Source organism: Alnus glutinosa, chromosome 1 (genome assembly GCF_958979055.1).
Source record: "Alnus glutinosa chromosome 1, dhAlnGlut1.1, whole genome shotgun sequence".
Taxonomy (NCBI): Eukaryota; Viridiplantae; Streptophyta; class Magnoliopsida; order Fagales; family Betulaceae; genus Alnus; species Alnus glutinosa.
In genome coordinates, this window is record NC_084886.1 from 40,999,888 (window position 1) to 41,007,286 (window position 7,399).

Here is a 7,399-nt window from a genome sequence, read left to right on the forward strand (position 1 = left end):
TCTTATTCCCTGATATTTTAGTTGCTAAAAGATATTCGAAATTATGTTCAGAGTAGTTTTAGACCCATATGATTCTACTTGCTAATATGTTTTGGAAAGAGCTTTCTGTTTTTGGTTTGGAAAAGTTGTTCTTAATTATCTAAATCTGTTTTTGTGTTTTTAATAGTATTTTATGTTTCGGTTGTTTGTTTACATTTTAATTTTGAGAATAAAAAATAAAAATTTTAACAAACAAATTAAAACAACATTTATTTTTCTTTGATATTAAGCGCTAATCCGTTTGGGGTATGTGGTTAGGGATCCCACCTATCTTTCCTATTTTAATTCCAAGTAACTTTTTTTTTTTATTTGCTTAAAAAAAATTAAAAATTAAAAATTAAAAAAAAATAAATAAATAAATAAATAAAAAATCTATGGTACTCGAGGAGCTGTTACGTGTCGAAACACTCCATTGGCAAAGAAAAGGCGAGCTTTGACCAAAAGTAAATAAATTGCATCAATGGCAGAAAGGAAAGCACCTTTTGTTGCGCAACACAAAATGGGATTAGAAAATTTATTTATATATTCGTAAAGAGTAAAAAGCTTCTAATCCCTTTTTGCTTTGCCTTTAATTATTCATTTTAAACAATTTTATTATCCAATACGTTTAAGCATGCACTTTTTTATCCTCCACCATTGAGAAGAGGGAAGCATGTGTAGGGTTCGATCACTCCCCTCCTAAAAAGAGCCGATGCTCATTCAATGGTTGGGAAACAGGATCTTTACATGGTGGGCACCTTTTTAAGAGTTAATTAATTGGATAAATAGGGGAAAATGTATTGAGCCCAAATATAGGTTCATAGGTCGAGTTCATAATAAGTTGAGTAGCTAGCTAGGCAGAAGGCACTTTATTCCTATCATGTAATTAAATATAGTATTATTAACAAAGAAGTTATTAGGAGTAATTATATAATAAAACTTAAAGGTGAAAATAGTTTTGAATGTTTTGTGATTTAGATTATTTGTTAAAGTTTATGTTTTGAGAATTAAAAAACTAAAGGAAGAAGAAGAAAAGCTTTAACATACAAAGCCAATCTATGTAGATTTTTGTAACTTAATTAACATAGACACTCAAATTTGTATCAATTTTGAGATCTTGTGATAGACATTGTTATAATTAAAATAGAACAAGGTTTTTTTTTCTTTTTTCTTTTTTCTTTCTTTTTTTTTTTTTTTCTAAATTAGTTTGGAGGAATTCTTTTAACATAGTCTACTAAAATGAGATGGGTACAAAAGAACAAACACTCATGAATACGCAGCTGCCGGCAGAATTTACTATAGAAGAGATCACTAGAGCTTTGGGTCAACCTCTAAAGCACCAAATCCATATGCGTTTGCAGCTTGCTTCTATCAACAAAATTGGGCGACAATTAGAGGGGAGGTATTCAATATTGTTCTTAGTTTTCTAAACTCATGATAGATGAGAAGATAAATGCTACTAATATTGCCCTTTGTTCCTAAAATTAAAAATCCTATTAGAGAATCATAATTTAGGCCTATCAATCTTTACAATGTTTTGTATAAAATTATTTTCAATGTGCTTGCAAACAGATTAAAAGATGTGCTCCCCCACATTACTTCATACAATCAGAGTGCATTTATCCCAGGCAGACTGATTACTGATAATATATTGGCTGCCTATGAGACTTTGCATTCCATGCATACCGGAATTTGGGGTAAGGTTGGATTTATGGGGCTAAATTTAGATATGAGCAAAGCATGTGACAAGGTGGAGTGAATTTTTTTGGAGGCCGTCATGCGGCGTTTGTGGTTTTCCACTCGATGGATAAGGTTTATTATGGTTTGTATCTAGACGGTATCCTATGCTATTGTGGTGAATGCGCAACTTGTGGGAATAATTAAACCAACGAGAGGAATACGACAAGGGGACCCATTATCCCCATACCTTTTCCTCATTTTTCTGGAGGCACTTAGCTCTCTTCTCCACCATGCCGAGAGTTCACGAATTATCACAGGAGTACCAACCTCTAAAAAAGGCCCACATCTTAGTCATTTGCTTTTTGCTGATGATAACTTATTATTTTGCAAGGAAAATTCTATGGACTGGTACAGGTTGACGAGGTTGTCGGAGAAATATGAAATTGCATCAAGTGAGAAGCTCAACAAGGATAAAACCTCCATTTCTTTTAGCATGAATTCAAGAAATAATTCGACGTCAGGGCTCCAAGCTATGCAAAGGTATGATAAATACCTTGGACTACAGGCGCTTGTTGGTAAGTTTAGATCACAAGCTTTTAAAAGTATAAAAGATAAAGTGTGGAATCATTTGCACAGCTGGAAGTTCAAATTCCTCTCACAAGCAGGGAATGAGGCCTAAAGTTGTGATTCAAGCAATCCCAACCTCCTGTATGAGTGTCTTCCAGCTCCCAAACATTTTGTGTAAGGAAATTAATAGAATGATGCAGAAGTTCTGGTGGGGGGAATCAATAGAATGACTCCAAAATTCACTGGATGAGTTCGAAATGGATGGGTCTTTCAAAGGCTCAAACTGGGATGGGTTTTAGAGATTTGGAGATTTTCAATAAAGCTCTCCTGTCTCCTGGCCAAACAATGTTGGTGGCTTTTGCAGAATCCCGATTTCTTGGCAACAAGTATCATCAAAGCAAAAAAATGAGATTCTATGGAGAGTAGGTGATGGAAGAGATATACGGGTATGGGGTGACAAGTGGCTTATGACCCCAATATCTTTTTCTATCCAATCCCCAAGGTGAATTTTAGACGAGGACGCAAAGGTGGCAGAGCTCATTGACCAAGACACAAAATGGTGGAACTCCAATTTGATTATGGGGGTATTCCAAGAAGAGGAGGCACAAGTCATATTCCAGATTCCATTGAGCTCATTACAACCTAATGATCTTTTAATTTAGAGATGCACCGCTAATGGGGATTCTTCAATCTGAATTCCCTATCATATGGAAAAGGAGTTACAGTTGATGCGACGTGGTGGGAGGTCAAGGCCACAAGAGGGAGATTCAGTTGGGAAGGCAATATGGAATTTCAAAATTCTAAATGCTGTTAAAATGTTTATGTGGAGAGCTTGTAACAACCATCTACTAACGAAAACAAATTTACTTCGTAGACGTGTAGTTTTTGATTCCCAGTGCCCTATTTGTGGAATAGACGAAGAAACTGTAAAACATGTACTCTGGAATTATCCATCCACGAGAAATATTTGGGGAGTGTGCCACGAAGTTACAAAAAGGTACCGGAGAGGGGCTTACTTTTCTCCACGTGGTTGAAGAGATGTTGGGACGATGTGACTTGGCATAACTTGAGTTAATGGTGATTGTGGTACAAAAAATATGGTTTCAAAGGAATTCAGTAGTACATGGAAGAGTCTTCATTCACCCAAACCAAGTATTTCGAGAAGCCACTCTCTATTGATGAATTTAGGAGAATAAATGCACAAGAGCTTGATGCGCAAAGTCCTACCCAGCAGTAAGCTAATACAATGGAAGAAGCCCCCCCCCCCCCCCCCCCCCCCCCCCAAAACAGGTATGGTCAAAATTAATTAGGATGCAGTTAATACAAATAAGGGGTGTATAGGGTTTGACACTATTGCTTAGGATTATGAAAGTTACTTTTGGCTGCATGGAGCACCATTAAAATATTGTTGTAAAACCAATCGTGGCAAAAGCATTGGCAGCAGTAGATGCAATGGAGTTTAGCAGGGAGATGTGTTTTTATGATATACTTTTAGAAGTTGATGCTTTGCAGATTGTCATTGCGGTCAAATTGGAGGGCAGAAATTGTAGTAGATTTGGACATCTTGTGGACAGAATCAAAGAGTATTTGCGTCACTTATGGTCTTGGAGAATTGAGCATCTGAAGAGGGACCCAAATTCAGCTGCTCATGGATTTTTTTTCAGATGTATTTTAAATACATATCAGTTTAATAGACTAGATTACAGAAAATTCCTCCAACTCGATTCGAAGAAAAAATGGTCCATTAAAATATTAGGGTTAAATTTAAAAATTGAAGTCAATATTCCGCCAAAAAGGCATAGAGTTCTAAACGCTCTCTTCTCTCTCCTGTTTCCCCTTCCCCTGAACCCCCAAAAAATCCCATCGCCATGGGAGGGAAGCTCTGGGCTTCCCTCCCTCTTCTCTCCCTTTACTTTTTCCCCTCTTCCTTTTTCCCCCTTATCCCCCTATGCCGCCGCCTCCGTTGTGGCTCTTGCTTCTTCCTCTGAAGAAGCCTTTATCCTGCACCAACATGCTCTAGCCTTTCTCTTGCTGGATCTTGTTTTTGCCTTATGTTTCTTGCTTTTCTGCTCCTCAACACCTCATCTACCGGTCTTTTCCTCCATCCATAGTGCTCACTGTGTCTTTTGGTTAGGTTCTTGGATTAGAAATTTTGTTTCCCGATCTACGATCCTCCACCTTGATTTGCAGGGCACGCGCCTCTCCATCAGCTTCGCCGCCACCATCCGACTCCATCGACATCAGAAGCGGTTCCACCGGCCTCCCGTGACCCGGAGCGTGATTTGCACGCGCCAGGGACTAAACCGGTTTTCCCCCTTCCCCCGCCTCTGCTGTTGGTGGTCTCGCGCCGTGCGTGGTGTTAGCCGATGGCGAGAGGTCCTCTGGTGTAGGCGCGTGGACTCCACGCGCTGTCTCAGGGGACTCCCAGCCCACACCCCACTGCCGACCGGTTGCTGCTGTGTTGTTGTGTTTTTTTCCTTTTTGTATTTCTGGGCAGTTATGTTTATGTGTGTTTTTTGTATTTTTTTGTTATGTAGGATTTTCTGTTGTATATTCTACTGTAATCTCTGTAATGGTTACCATAGTGGTGTTTGGATCCTTGTGATTCTGCATCCACCCTTTACCACCTTTATTGGTGGCCCAGGTTCTTGGCATCCGTGTCAAGGCCCAATAGGCCCGCATCTTGGGAAGCATTGCCTCCGCGTACTTTCATTCATAGGTTTTAATGTTTTTTTCTTACCGTTATGGGTTGCCCAGCCCTAGTTTAATGTAATTTCTTCTTAACGTACCTATATAAAAAAAAAAAAAAAAAAATTGAAGTCAAAACTTGGAATTTTATTACATGAGCACTCTCCGATAAAATAATATTTAAAGTTATCTCTCTCATACGCCATTGTGAAACCCTTCAATGAAGTCTTGAAAATTTGAAGGCCGGGTGATTAATTAATTAATTTTATTGCTTATTGAACAACACCTATCGACGTGGGTGAACCATATCCAATTATTAAGATGACCAAGACAAAATAGTAGTCTAGTTCCGTTTCTTTATTTTCAACTGCCTTGTCCATATCACATACGCATGTAAACGTTTTCTTTAGACTCGATCGCGTGATTCATGAAGAAGTCACATATTTATTTATTTAGTTATTTATTTTTTATAAGTTAAGTCACATATTTATTATTCAATGGCCACAAATATCCAAAAAAGAAAGAATCCAATTAATTGTTAATTATTCCACAATATCAAAAACCACGTAAGCTGAACCTTAAAATATGTTCTAGTTTTAAATTAGGTGTACCCTGAACCATGCACTAGATTCCACCAATTATTTCACAAGCCAATTATTTTATTTTTTAATATTAGGTTTTAGGGTCCATTTAAGTTTGCAATTTCAAAAACTAATATTTAAAACATGCGATTTTAAAATGTGCTTTTTAAAAACGAAGTTAAATGTTCGGTCAAATCGCAATTTGATATTTAAAATCACAATTTTCGCCTTTAAAAACACGTACACCTCTTTGACTATGATTCCTAAAGGCAATTCTTTCTATGTTTTCAAATCGCAATTTTTTATATGATTTGATTTAGAATCACACTTTTTATTTATGAAATCGCAATGCCAAACGCACTTATAGTTAAGAACGGAATCAAGATTTTTTATCAAAAGATCAACGCATTTGGGATGTTAAACAATCACTTATTCGAAAAAGTTTAAGTTTATAAAAAGAGATGAATTTAATTTATCTTATAACACTCCCCTCACTTGTGCCCAAATTCCTTAAGAAGATCTAATATGTGAGATATTTAATTGAAATGGAGGTGAATAACAGATATAATGTTCGAACTCAAAAAATTTGCTCTAATATCATATTAAACCACAATTTATTCCAAAAGCTTAATTAAGCTTATTGGAATAAATGAATTTAATTATTTAATTTATATTCTAACAAGAAAAAATCAACTAACTTTGAGTTTGAGTGGCATTTTTTGCTTCACATTGAAAGAAACATGAAGCTAAAACAGCATAAATGATGAGTCAAATCCAATTTTGATAATTGCAAGGGACTATGAAGGCCAAGTGACTACAGCCAAATGCCAAACTTTATGTGTAAGGTAGGATCCGATAGTGGCAGAAGCCCAAGTTACATTGTGTGTTGTGGAGTTTAATCGTGATATGGGACTCCAAAACATTATTTTAAAAGGTGACTCACTGCAGGTGGTTAATGCCCTAAAAGTGAAGTGCCCAACAACCCAAATTGGCATAGATATGAGCAATTGGTGGCCGATGCATAAGTTGTCCTTACTACTAGACGTTGTTGGCAAAGTTGTCATAATAGAAGAGTGAAAAATTATGTGGCCTATGACCTCACTAAGGCAGCCGTAAAACAAATCATAAATAGAGCGTGAATCGAAATTTTTGTTTGCCATTGCTACATAGATCTTTAGGCTCTTGTTTGCTCTAGATTTTTACACTCTAGCTTAGACGTTTGGAATTGGGATGAATAAAGAACAAATTTTGAAAAATAAAATAAAATCCAATTTTGGTAAGGGCTAAACTTAAATTTTAAGTCCATTTATTCTCGATCACGTGGCCACGTGGGTAATGTAACTCCCAATTGTATCTTTAAGTTTTGTGTTAACTGTTAAGTATACGTTGGATTTAGCTTTGGTGCAGTAATAAAAAAAATAAAAAAAAAAATTGAAATTAAAAAACAAATCGTTGAAAATTCCTTCTCACGTACGTCATGCCACGTTCACATGCATAATGTTAACCGTATGCTAAGTCACATGCGGTACTCCTCCACGCTCCCGCAAAATCCAACCGCCAAATATAAAAAAGGATGGCCGATTGGAGGGACAATCCACGTGTGAAAACCATAATAGAATTACTGATTACATACGTAGGAACGCACAAAGACAAACGTTTTTACAGACATTATGGGGCGGACAAGTCCTTTCGAAGTGATTGGGTCCCACGACGTGCATCCCTATCCAATCAACTTCCGGGACACCTCCCTGTGGACTGACCGAAGCTCTCCAATAGTTTTTCCCTTATTGGCTTATACAAATGTTACGTCTACTAAATTTTTTTTTACCTAAAAAGTAATAAAAATGAGGTGATGCTTATTTATT